The sequence below is a fragment of the Emydura macquarii genome, unplaced genomic scaffold (genome assembly GCF_026122565.2).
Source record: "Emydura macquarii macquarii isolate MOO-44397 ecotype Brisbane River unplaced genomic scaffold, CSIRO-AGI_Emac_v2 contig_499, whole genome shotgun sequence".
Lineage (NCBI taxonomy): Eukaryota > Metazoa > Chordata > Testudines > Chelidae > Emydura > Emydura macquarii.
In genome coordinates this window covers 10,972,471-10,986,764 of record NW_027130636.1, presented here as the reverse complement: position 1 = coordinate 10,986,764, position 14,294 = coordinate 10,972,471, and the positions used below count along the sequence as shown (strand labels likewise).

The 14,294-nt window shown below is 40.7% G+C and overlaps 1 protein-coding gene across 1 annotated transcript in view; it reads left to right on the top strand.

Moving 5' to 3' along the window:
• Positions 1 to 14,294, top strand: part of LOC137147133 (nicotinamide/nicotinic acid mononucleotide adenylyltransferase 3-like) — an 86,248-nt gene that overhangs the window by 62,657 nt on the left and 9,297 nt on the right. The window lies entirely within an intron of this gene.

The following is a 14,294-nucleotide window of genomic DNA, read 5'->3' as shown; positions in this document are numbered from 1 at the left end:
GTATAAAGTAATTGTACAGTGATATTTGCTATTCAAAAAGTCATTTACAGCCAAATTCCGCCACTGTTACATTGAATAGTGCTTCACCACATAAGCAGCCCTGTTGATATGAGTAAGAATCACAGGACAGAGGCCCCTAATGTCTAGGAACTGATGCCCTTCCTGTCCTCTCTTTCTCTGCCTCTACCTCCCCCCCACCCCCCCATCAATGGTGTTGATAAATTGTATAGTCAATTGCTTGGCCACACTCTGGTTTGTTATGAAATATATTCAAGAGGCCAAAACCAATGCCAGTCAGGTTAATTGCTCTAGGCCAATAGTAATATAGTACAGGGAAAAGAGTTCTGTATGAAACCAGTTTCCACAAAGCTGTCTCATGCCACATTGTTACATTCACCTTGCGCAGAAGGTGTGCTCCCAAAGTTAAACCCCTGAAGCTATCTTTTTATCACTACCTGTTTACCAGTTAAACATACTGTGTATGTCATATGAAACTAGATTTAACCAGTCAGCTTTTACCTTGTTTTTCTGGTACTGTGGTGTACCCTTTGTTTTTTTTCTGAACACATGTTTGAGGTACTAAAGAGCATGAAGACATCTTAGGGTAGTTGGCTTGTAAGGGCAACTCCCATTCTGTTGTTATAATAAAATAATCATATGTCCTGATCCTGACAGCTTTCCCATCTATTTAAAGCCAAAGCTTACTTTAGCAATGCAAGGTGTTATGGAATACTTGGCATATGTGAACAGGATTATAATAAAGGTATAGGCCAATTTAGGCTATATAACTGCTATATTCATGCTTAATAATATTTGTGGTTAGTGCTGAATATAGTGTGGATACTATATATTAGCAACATAATATATATGTAAGGTAGCCAGCATAAATTGGTCAACAATGCAAAGTTTCACTAGAGCACTACAGACAGCACGCTTAGCACATCTATTTAACAAAACAAAACCAGAGCAAATCTTACAGTAGGTAAGGGGCTCCAAGAGCTCTCCCTTGTGAGCGTTTACAAAATATAGTCTCTGGCAAGAGGTAACTCATGACCAATAATACCAATTAACAGAAACAGCTCAAGAATATCAAGCTACTTAGCTGAGTCAGAGACTGGATATTATCGCTCCCATTAGTCCGAGGGCATGACATCTCTGCAATCTCCCAAAGCGCAGGAGTTGCTGACGAGCCAAAGAAAATTATTTTACAAGGCGTTGTAGCAGGGAAATGAAGCAGAAATGAAATAATAGGCTCCTATTCTTAAAAAAACTGGCAATCTCTATGACTGATCAGTATTCTTCTCTGACATCAGGATGTACAAGTTCATTTTTGATCCAGCAATGGCAGGAAAAGGAAGGCTTATGAGATCTGGTGAAAGGGAATGGCTAGATACGTGGCAAACCACTGCATGCACTAAACCTTCAATACTCTTTGCTACAGAAGAGGAAATGTGTAAAAGTTCAGAACCCAGACACTAGTGGAAAAAAGGGCATTTTTTCCTTCTTTCCCACCTTCTCTCGCCCCCAAAAGGTGGTATAATGTAGTACTACATTTCTGGTTACTGGCAGCTCCTTAAGCTGTATTAACCAGGTGTGGTTAGCAAGTACTGACTGCATTCCCAAAGGCCTGTCCCAGAATTCACTGGGCTTGCTGTAAAACCTGGGATGGATTACCTGGGGGCATCATCTGCTGCAGTTGTTCCAAAGTTCCGGTCAGGAATCTGGGGGAATGTAGCTGAGATATGACATTACATCCCTCTTTCACCAAACCCGTGACCTTACATCTTGGCCACCAATGCTGTAAACAATCTGTAACTGCAGCTCTGCAACTAAATAAATGAGTAATGTTAGCCTCATTATACCTATCATAATTGCCTTGGGTAATAGTGCAGTTAATAGTTATAAATGGATAATTTTTTAAGAATGAGCTCGCAGGTCACCTACATCATAGGAGGCTTGCACACCATAACTATCTCAGGTTGCTTTTGCCCTCCAGGCCCTGGAAACAATATGCAATGTGGTACCTTTCACCTTTGAGTGACTCATCACTCGGAGGCAGATAATTTCTGACCATGACACAAATGAGAAATGAGGGAGGGCACAAGAGGCACTGGGACTGTTCCTGCCTAGCGTTCCTGGGGGCAAGTCACTCCAAAGGGAGCAGGGAGAAGGTGGAATTTGGCCCTGATTCCTCCTCCCTTCCACAGTGGCATGAGCTGGGAAGATATGCATGGCTTCACCTTCCAAATAGATGCTGCATCTTGCACACTTCCCCTGTGTGCTGGGAGGGATTGTGATTCGAGTAGCATGAGAGGAAGGATGGTTCAGTGGTTATGACACGGGACTGAGACTTGAGATAACAGACTCCATGTAGGACCTTCACAAATCTCTGAATCTCTCTGTGCATCAGTTTCCCATTTGTTGACTGGAGATGATATCTCTTTTCCTCACAATCTAAATAGATTCAGCAAGGAGTGAAGTTCTTTAGGGCTGAAACTCTCTTACTATGAGATATTTACTGGGGCCTTTTGGCATCATGTTATAATAATAGAAGCACAACCTGGCCTTGTAGGAGTGCTTCCATCTGAAGTAAAATCAGCACAGTGCTGCAAGCACAGCTGTGTAACAACAAAAGAGGATTAGGGGCACTAATAATGGGAAGAATTTACCCACAGCGGTACACTCCATTCAAGTGGAGAGTCCCTTTCAGCTGCTAACTCCTTTTCACATCTGTGAAGCTAGGCTGGAGCCCAACCTCTGAGTCACAGTGTAGGAGTAAATATTGTTTTGATAGAAAAGTGGCTCAAGACAGTCCTACACTGAGTAGCTGTGCAGGAAGCACAGTGCAGAGATCTTGCCTATGCAGTACCAGAAAGCTCAGTTTTCCAAAAAATTTTGTTGGTAGTATACATACCTGTGCTGGATGTAAGCATCTAATGTAAGACCTCAATGTTTGATGCTATCTGTTATAAATAACTAAATAGTTGCAGTGGTTGTGAATAACATCTGTATAGCAGTTCTCCTTTTCTAACAACTGACTATTATTTTCCTAAGTCCTATCTGCATCAGTGTTGCCAACTCGTGCAATTTTAACTTAGTGTTTTTCTTAAAACCCCAGCTCCTGGAATCATAGGCTTATAGCAGAATCCCAGCTTTGATGCTACTAGTCCACAGTGTGTAGGTTATTTTTAAAAGGCAGATGAATTAAGAGATAATACAACAGAATAAGTTATACTGGTACAAGACAAGGAATAGCTCAGACCTCATCTTGTACACTTAGTTTAAGATTTTGGTCACCTTTCCATAGGAAAAATGTAACCTTGACAGGTTGTAGGGTAGTTAGGATAATTCCAAGTTTTAATAGCAACTGTGATGAGGAAATGCTAAAGAGATTGAGCTGATTCTTATTAGAGAACAAAGACTTGGATGTGGTGTAAAGAAGGTACAGAATGTCACAAATGGGGTTGGTATTATTAAGCTTGGTGCCTCATCAGTTTTTTCCTTACACTCTGCGAAAGCATCAAGTATTGATCACTGCCAGAGGCAAGACTGATCTTGTTGGATCAATGTGTCTGATTCAGTATGGCAAATCCCACATTGCTAAGAAAACATGGAAAAACCAAGATAGGTTTGTCACTGATTTAATCTGGTTTTGTTCTGTGGGTTTGGGGTTTGTTTGTTTTTTAATTTTTAACTTGGCCTCCACTATGCTGTGCCAAGATGGTTTTTATTATTGGACATCCCCATGATGACTGCAGTAATAGTACCTAAAAAGACAGAAGCAGTAGTAACTTGGACAGCTCTGGGACACAAGAAGCCAAAAGAGCGGGGAATTCTTCCTGTATCAGATAGGGCAGTTTCCTGCAGTATTGTTGGGACACCTTGTTATATTAAGTTTAAGTATCTTTGTGGTCCATTGTTTTAAATGTGTGATTTATGTATGATGTGTTCTTCTCTAAGGGCGTGAGCTATCTCTGCTCCTCCAAAAACTAAAAACAGTGGGTGGTGATTAAGGCAAATCAGCCAAGTCATAACTTCACCAGAGAGGAACCACCTCCTGGAGAGGCTCACATATATTTGTTCAAATTGGATTCTCCAGAGACCAACAGACAAAGAAAGGACATTGGGATAAATAGCCTGAATTTAAACTGATCCAGCAAATGGACAGGACTTTCTGTCCAAAGAGGAGGCCAAGTCCTTAAGTAAGGGATGGAAGGACTGGCATCTACCACCAATTATTGGAGCTGGGGTGATCTCTGGTAAGCTTTTTAGAATCTGTGTAGGTTCTTTTATTGTTTTAATAGGTTTTCTCTGCAATGCTTTCACCTTAAGAATAGATGTGCTTGCTTAGAAAGAGCTGTGCGGTAGCATGTAATTGCTGGCAATTACATTATTCACAGCCTTTAAAGAGCAAGCAAAGCATTGACACTGACCTGTTTAAGCAGTCTAGTTTGCTGGGAACATCAGCAAAGGCAGGGAACTGTGTAGCCTGGAAAAACTCTGGTCAGGAGCAGGAGAGACGCAGGTCTCTGGGCCAGAGAGGTGATGGCTGGGAGACGGGAACCTAGAACAGGGGTCCTTGGTGGACCACAGAAGGGGAATACAGGTACAGTTGCCCTGAACTGTGACACTTCCTTTCTCCATTACCCAAATATAGAAGGGACATTAAAGAAACTCCAAGACCCTGCTGATTAAGCTTCAGAATTGGGATGTACTACTTTTGCTCAGACTTTCCAACAGGCCTGGCCTGACAAATTTCAACCAAATACGTGAGATTTTCATCAACTTTATGAAGGACTGAAAATGAAGGATTGTAATGGAAACTCTTGGGCAACCTGAGCTATAGTGGTTAAGCCACATTACAGTCAAAAGGTCTTGCTGAGCAGCAGGAGGGATGCTGGAGTTTCAGAGCTGTGGGATTTGGGCCCTTTACTCAGAAAGGCACATATGGGGAATGGGGAAAAGAGCCCTGGAAGAGGAAGAGGATAGGAGAGTAACAGAGGGGCTGGTAAGAAAGGAATAAGCAGAAAAAGGTGTGGGCTGAAAGCAGACACATAATTTTTCCCTAAATACTGACTCAACAACAACAAACACAATAACATGCTCCAGGGTGTGTGTTCATCAGGCCAAATACCCACTGAAGGGTGGGGGGCGGGCATTCATGGTATGTGAATATTGGCTGATGAGCACATACCATGCCATGTGTGATTGCTTATTCAAACTATAATCATCTAATCCACAGGACAATAGAGACAGGACTCCCACATGGGGGCAAAAAAGGTACACTTTACTGAGGCTCAGAGGCCCTGGAGGGCCCGGGCCAGACTGCAACTCCCATTACCATGAGGGAAAATATTTTCATGGTTTATCAGATTGTATGTATGGGATGAGGGATTGTGGTATGTGGGAGGGAGCCCGTGTTACAACATTGTACTGGGCCCAAAAAAAAATAATGCTTGGGCCCTGAATAGAAGGTCTCTTCTTGGCATTTGAACAACACCCCTGTTACATGAATAGTAATGCCCATTACAAGATGTACTGTTTCCTAAAGGAAGCCAGCCAAGCTGATTTATAAAAAACTATGGTGTAGTAATGGATCACCCTCGGTAATAAGTATATTTGATAGGACTGGTTCTGATCTCTCTCACACCAGCTACAAGTCTATCTTCTTCTTTCAAGTCACTCCTGCTTTACACAAGTGTGAGGTCAGAATTGGGCCTCATTATAACATTACATAAAGTATGAACTTAATTAACAAGTATTTAGGCAGGATCTAGCCCCCAGTATTACTGGATTCTATAAGAGGAATTAACAGTTGCTAATCTATTTTATATCAGGAATCATAATTAAGAACATGTCTACCTGAAAAGCAGGCAACCAGTAATTATAATCACAGGGATTTCAATGGGACTACTCAGAGAGAAAAGTAGTACTCAGCGCAAATATGAGGCCCATTATCAATTGTGCCATTTTAATGAGACGTGTTGAACAATCTGCCTCTAAATTCTCAGCCTTTCCACTTTAACCCCATGTTGATTCATGGGTCTTGTGTCCCTGCCTCCTTTTCTGATTCTGTCCTCCTATAACAGTTCTCCCTCATCTGGACTCCTTGCCCTGTGCTTTCAAATATGCCCTTACATCCCCTATCCCCCATCTTGAAGAAAAAACATCCCTCAGTCCCACTCATCTCTCTACCATTCTATCCTCTGGGCTTGTTTCAAACAGTGCTACATTAATGACCACCAGGGAACTTTTAATGTGAACCTAGAGGGTACATACGGGCCAGTTAGCATGGGACATGCTAGTGCACGCTAGAATTTACAGTCCTCTGCTGCGAAGCCCACATTCTGGCCTTTCAATAGAGATTCGAGCAGGCCGATAAAGTATGTCTACACAGCAAAGAAAAACCCGCAGCTGGCCTGTGCCAGCTGACTCTGGCTTGAACTGAATAGATGTCCAGGCTTGGGCTGCAGCCAAATCTCTGGGACCCTCCCACCTCACAGGGCCCTGGAGCCTGGCTCCAGCCTGACCCGGAAGTCTACACAGCACTGAAACAGCCCCGCAGCTGGAGCCCTGCAAGCAGGCTGGCATGGGCCAGCTGCAGGCATCAAGTTGCTGTGTAGACATATTCTAATTGTACAAAATGTTCCAGAGCCCTGTAGTGGTAGATTTCTGTTGCCAGGTGCCAGAACTATCAGGAGCACCTGCAGCAAGAGAGGGACATTGTGGTACACCCTACCAACCTATTTGATGTGAATTAATTTCAGTGCTGCAAACTGAAGCAGAAGACAGGACAATGGGGGCCGGAACATGGTAGGGAGAGTGCAAGTGTAACTGTGGGTGAAAGGTGAAACGAACAGCAACGTTGTGCAGGTCTACAAGGCAGCTGGGAGAGAGTTTCCCTGCACGGGTAGAAAGAGACACAACATGCTCACTCTGTTCTCTCTAGTGCACCAAAAATAGCAGTGTAGCCATGGCAGCAGCTTAGACTGTCCCCTGTGTACAGGCTGGGGAGCACCCTCCCAAGTGCTCTGAAGACATACCCAATGTGGCTCGGAAGCACAGGCTGGACACACAGATAGCGTCACCAATAGGATATTGTAATCCTGGCCCCATTCGCTCCTCCACCCCTGGGAATATTTGCTGCATGGTTTGACAGAGTGGCAGAAGTGTGACTGCCCCATATACCCCAGGAAGAAATCTGGCTGAAGAATCCTGATGATTTACTTTCAATAGGGGGCTCCTTTGCTGTCCCTCCAGCACAGGCTGTCTCTCTAAGCCAGTGGTCTCAACCTTTCCAGACTACTGTACCCCTTTCAGGAGTCTGATTTGTCTTGTCTATCCCCCAGTTTCACCTCACTTAAAAACTATTTGCTTACAGAATCAGACATCAAAATATATAAATGTCACAGCACATTGTTATTGAAAAAATGCTTACTTTCTCATTTTTATTATATAATTATAAAATAAATCAGTTGGAATATAAATATTATACTTACATTTCAGTGTATAGTATATAGAGCAGGATAAATAAGTCATTGTCTATACGAAATTTTAGTTTGTGCTGACTTTGCCGATGTTTTTTTATATAGCCTGTTGTAAAACTAGGCAAATGTAAAAAAACAAACAAAAAACCAGGTACCCCCTGGAAGACCTCTGTGTACCCCCAAAGGTATGCATACCCATGTTTGAGAACCACAGCTCTAAGCTACATTCCAGCTCAATGACCTACTTTTCCAAACCCATTGGAAGAGTCTCCAGTAGAATGGAAGACAACTTTCAAAACTTTTTGTTTCTATAGTCAGGACAAAAAGCAATACATTCCCATCCATGGAATAAATTGTACAAATTTCTATATAGGATGCCATGGTCTTTCTTTTCACAGTCAGGCAAACTCTAGGCACCACTTCTTTAGCTACAGTTCCTGCCCAGCCTGGATGATTTCCAAGTTGAAAAGAGAAACCAAACATCTTAAAATTCTTTGTAGATACTGAAAAGCATTGTATGATGAGTCAGTTGCTGAAGCAATGTATTTCCCTGCATTAAACTTCAATTTTTCTTGGACATCTGACAAGTTTGTTATGAAACTCATTGAACATGTAATAAAAGCATCTCTAAAGACACAGCACTGTCTTAGTACTGTAGATCACTTGCATTTTGAGGACCTTGCTGGAAGCTAGTTTTGCATACTTTTTCCAGCACAACACTGGTGCTGGTGCTGTTCAAGAAATTTTATTTGTCTCTGTCTTATCAAGGGTCAGGATTGTAAAATATGAACCACACATTGAGGCAAATAGAAAACATGAAGGAACTGATTTCCTTACAAATGATTCAGCCATAGTTCTCTTCATGTCATCATCACCATCTTCTTTTCTCTGTTTCAGAGTACATGCTGGGCTTGTAGCACTTCAGCAGTTTAGGATGTAATAGCTTTGTTTTCTTGGAATTTCCATAGAGGATCCAGCTTTCAGCATTTCATGTATCTTTGAAGTAAATGCCAAGTGCAGCTGGAAAGCAAAAAGTGCACACATTTTTGATTCAGAGGGTCCATGGAGAGAAACTACATTTTCAGGAGGGTGGGTTGCTTCATGCATTACCAGAGGAAAAGCTTTGTTACAAGGAAGATAGAATGTCTTGACTAGCTTAGTTCATTTGTTCCACTCTAGGATGTCTAGTTTGCAGCATGTCTTTTTGCTGACATTGTCCTATTTCTCCTCCTGGTTCTGAGTCACAGTTAGGACGCCACTTATTATGAGTTTGATGTTCAATGACCTTTTGTATATTTATTGAGATAACCTGGATCTCCTCATTTTTGATTCTCCACCTGTACTCGTTATGATTCTGTCAGATTTTGCTGTCAACTAAACCTAATCCCATGATTCCTGTTGTATGATTAGAGAAGTGTCAGAAGAATGTCCATGTGACACCAACTCATACTATGTCACTTTAAGTTTACTCTGTTTTTATGAGCTTATCTTTGTGTCACTGGTCCAGTGGTGACTATATCTTCCATATCGTCTTTTATTTGCAGAGGCATGTCATGGATTCAGAGGAGACCTACCATTTCTTCTCCTCACCTGAGTCTATCTTTCATCTGCTGTAAATTGCATTTTTCCAAAACAACTTGTAGATGTAAAGAGAGAATATTTTGACTTCTAGAACTGCTTAATTTCCACTGTGTTCACCATTTCTGTAGTATTTGAAATACTTTCAAAATATTGTGCGAAAAGGTAAATTAATGGATTGTTCCAACTAATCTTTCACTGCTGGAGACCTAAGTTCAAATTCAGATATAGGTTAAAAGGGAAAAGATTAGTTTTCTGCTCCATGTTTGATCACATCAGAAGATAACCATAATTTGTTCATGTCAGCAATAAACTGTGGGATTCGTGGTGCTGTGTGGAAAGGAGTGAAAGGGCAGAGCTCCACCCTCAATGCAGCAAACTTTTTTTACGTTAAATAACAAACACACCACCTCAACCTAAGCTTTTTCTGATCGTGGCATATTGCCTGTGCTTGCCCCTAGTTTTCTCAGCTTCAAACACAAACCCTTTTTATACTCTTAGGGTCTGGCCTAGTGATTCAGAAGCAATTACTCTTTATCTCTACGTCATGCCCTGAAGTTTGCACAGTTTTTCCTTACCGTGTTCTTGGCTTGCTTTAAATGACACAAAAGGGGCTCATCCTGCAAAGTACTGAGCACCCTCAACTATTATCAGCTTCATTGGGTGATGAGGCATCTCATAGAACCAGACCCTGAATTAAACCCCCTCCCTTAAAGGCAAGTGGGCATTCTGGGACTGGAAAATCAAAATATTTTCTGTGTCCAGTAATTATGTATTGTTTTGTTTTATTTTATTTCTTTTACACCTGTCATGAACTCCCTGCATTCTATAGCATGTAAACCCAACAATACTTGTATAAAGGGGTCACACTTCAATAATTTACTTGCAGTTATGCCTGTCATCAAACAGCCTATGCCTAACAGTATAAACTAATTTAAACTTGGATTGCCTTCTCAAACCTGCCTGCAGTATTTTCATTGATTCATTTTACAGAAGTACCTTATTGGATAAAATCACCTGTGTCAAAAAAATTTCATTGATATTTTGGCTGATGGAAATTTCACCTGGAAGCAATCTTAGGAGGGCTGTACTTGAATCATTTGAAATTGAATGCTGGATTCAAATGAAAATTGCTACTGTCTTGGGCAGCTTCAATGTCTGTTACAAGCTGTTTATTAAAATTTTGCATGGGTAGTTGCCATGGATAGCCAAGAATTCTATTAATTTTCTGTGGGGTTTATTTGTAGATATGGCATTGGATTTTCTTAGGATAGTTATATGGCCTGAGTCTGAGCTTCCAGATACCAACAGAATCACTGAATTGAGAAGGACCATGCGAGGGAATGTGGCAAACAGTCTCAGTCACTGCAGACATTTGCTGCATGGCAATATAAAGACACCTCTCTGCATGGTGTTAGAAAGAAAAATAGAAGTGTCTACGCTGTAGTCCCCTAAGGAAAGGGAAATCAATAACAAATTTTTGATGAAAGGCAACAGCTACAATTCACATTCCTAGATGGTGGGATTCTACTTAAAAGTCCATTATTGTTCTTGATCAGGAAAAAAACTAGTTCTTTGATCTTTGCACAATTCATGTTATTGTCTTTCATTCACCAGTAAAATATGCCAGAAGTTTTAGATTATACACTGCATTGTGCATGTGAGCCCATTAGGGATAGTAAAACAGAAAATACTCCGGAGAGCCAATATCAATGGCTTTTGCATTTGTGCCACAAAGGGAAAAAATATAGTTTTCTGATAAAACCGTTCTTTTCATGAATACTGGAAGTCAATATTTCTGACTCTGTGTCAATAAGATTTATCACTAAATGTAGGAATTGTGACCAATCTTACTTCCAAGATGACTACTCTAGAGTCGTCTCCACTGAGGGAAATGCAAAAGAATAGTCAATAGGTTTGTTTTGGTTTTATTGAATGTTCTATTCATAAATGTACTTTGGCACACACTTGAAGACAATAGTGTTATTGCTGCAATGTTCATGTGTAATGTGTATTCTGGATTCTCCTTTTCAGAAAGATGGTGCTCCTTTGGATGCATCTTTAAATTCCAGTGTTCATAACACACGAACAGATGAGAGTGAGTTAAACACCAAGGCAAAATTAAAACATCTGAAGAAAAGTAGTTTGATTCAGTGAGACCATACAGCTCAGCTCATCAAGCATATGTATAATATAAGGCAAAAGATGGTAAAACAAATCTCAAAGATAGAAAAAGTAAGAGTAATTTGCCTTCTGAATGTTTAAAAGCTTCTGCTTTCTCACACTTTTCCAGGATACCCATTTGGGGCAGTGGATACAGCATAATAATTCTATTTTGTAGAGTCACCCCACAGCTCCTCACCAAAGCACTCGAGTACTGTACAGCAAAAATTAAAAACATTGTGAGTAAATTAATAGGATTTACAATCTTCTTGTAATTTAGGAATAGAAAACTGAAGAGGTTTTACCACCAAAAAGTAAAAGGAAATGGGGCAAAATATAACTATTCCAGGTGAATAATTTGTTGTGGGTGACTTTAAAGAGCTCAGTGTTGAATGGGTCCTAAAAAGTGAACAGCTGTTGGAGGCTGTGGCCTGTGTGTGAAGAAGGAGTCATGTGACTGAGCACAGGTACAATACCGTCAGGAAGAATTGGTGGTGGTATAAGTTAAACTTTATCTTGCATCCTCCTGTTAACTTTCCTGCTACGCTCCCCTTGTGCCCCTTCAGTTCCTGAGTTATAAATGTCTTACATCACGACTAGTTTCCCCCTAAAATTTCTATGGCTCTTATACCCACTTTCTCTAAACTGCATTTGACACAGAGGTTTCAGTGACTAGTCCAAGGTCACATTGCGGGTAAGTGACAGAGTCAGAAATATAAGCAACACATCCTGGCTCTTGCCACAATACCACTTAAGTACATGCATCCTATCTGATTGTTAATGGATACATTGAAATAACTTTAAGCCCTTTAACAAGCTCTTTTGTCCTTTCTCCCCTTGTTGATGTGCAAAAATGGAAATCGGGCATCAGGACTGAAGTTTTACGATCAGAAGTGTTGTGCAGTTTTCAGGACAGGTGTTATTCCCCAGTGAGCTAGGAATTCTGTGGGTCTGCAGTGTGTATATCTATAGTTCTTGTCCTTCTCTTGGCAGGCAGATTTCTTTTCCTTTTGTAGCCAGGGTTCTGTGCCCTGGTTAATCTTCACGATAATTTCAGGGGGTGGTTTTCTTTTAAGAGAATGAAAAGTTGTAAGGAAGGGTTAGAAGTAGAAGCAGCAGCAGCAGAAGCAGTTATGAATCTGAAAATCTAAATTACATTTTTGGAATAACAGTGTGTCTCCCCCAGCCAAGAGTCACTGATATATTCTAAATATTGCTGTGACACTGGGAGTTCCTGCCCTAGACCTGAAGAAGAGCTCTGTGTCGTTCAAAAGCTTATGTATCTCTAAAATATTCTAGTTATACAAGGAATAATTAAGTTTCTAAAAATGCTTTATCATCCAATGTAAACCCCAGAAGGATACTTCCATAGCTTCCTCCTGAATGTCTGAATCATAATGGGAGTGAAATAGAGCCCTTTTCCAGTATCTTTAATCTAAGATTTAAATATCTTAGAATTTCTATAATGCACTCCAGTAATAAAGTAATACTATGGTCTTTAAAGTGCAGTATTTATGCTGGGGTAAAACTGTTTATTACCCTTTGGTTGGTTTTCTCTTTTATTATTGTCTTATAATATGTCCGATTCATAAGGAGGATGCCAGACTGGCAGAAATGGAGACTATTCTGTTTAACTATAGGCCATGTAGGATTCTCAAGAAAGCAGGGAATCTTGGGCTTCAGTGAATTGTTATTAGTTTATGACATCAAGATCTTAACAGATGAATCTGGATTAAAATTTTTCACTCAGAGATACCCAAACTCTGTCTCCACATCTCTCTCTGGCCTATTTCCTCTTAAGTCTGGGGTGTCTGTTAGATGTACTTGGTGTCCACCAGATGGCGCTATGCAACAGGCAGCAGCAGTGCAAGCTTTCTTCCGGCTTGTCTACATGGTGGGTAATGTGCTCTACAGGGGAGTGATTTCTAAAGCGCTTTAATGTGTTGCGCCTTAATTGTTCCATGCTGGTGCACTTTAATGCGGTGCTGTTTGAAACAGTACTATGTTAAAACACACTAGGGAATCTTCAGTGTGCAGCAGCAGGGTCTGCTCGGACCAATTAATGAGCAACTTGGTAGTGCTCTTTAAAAATCACACCCCCGTAGAGCACCTTGCCAGACCATGAACACAAGCCCTTAGATAGACCTGCCAATGTGCTCCTTCTGGAAGGACTAATCCATGCCTATTCATTCCTCAGCCTTTCTGGTGAGACTGCCCAAAAGAGACAATTAACACCAAATAGCATTGCAATTTTTGTGAAGTGCATTGATTCCCCAGTGGCTTTCAGTCCATCGAAGCCTCGTTCACTCAGGACTGGTTTTTGCCATACAATTAAGCAGTGCTTTCTCAACAGCATAAATGGAAGAATGCTTTTTGCAGTTATCTGATCATTAGAAGGCATAGCTCCTAGTTTAGCTTGTAATAATGGAAGTATTCTGAGCTAACTTTGGCATAGATTTACCATTGTACACAGGAACTACTGTGCTTTACTTGTTTGGTAAACAATAGACGTTTTAGTGGCAACTGCCATATGTGTAAAAGCCATAACCAAATACAACCAATCACAACAGTTACCAGCTAACCTGGTCACACATTCCAAAAATATTGCCGTATTCCACTTGAGTTAAAAGGAAATTTTCATTAGACTCTCAGTAGTATTTTCTCAGTTGCTTTTTTTTTTTCTGATCAGTCAGTAGAGCCTGGGCTAATGAGAAAAAACTCCAATGATAAAATACTACTGATTAAGATTAATTCTCCCGACGAAGCAGTTTCTGCTAACTCTGGAACAAAGATGAGGAGAACATTGTGTTCTCCTTTAATAAGTTCTGTTATCTTTGAATTTTGTAGGAAAGTGAACACAACATAAGGTCAGAAAAGATTTGGTGTGCTTACACCACTCAAGTGTGTATGTATATCCATGCTTCCAAAAGAGAAGGCAAAAAAGACTATTGGGAATTCTAAGTAATAAAACTGTTGGATTAATGCAATCTCTTGTCTCATACCTCTGGTGGGTCATGCTAAATCACCTAAAGGAATGTCTAACCTTGATTGGTAAAAGGAGACATA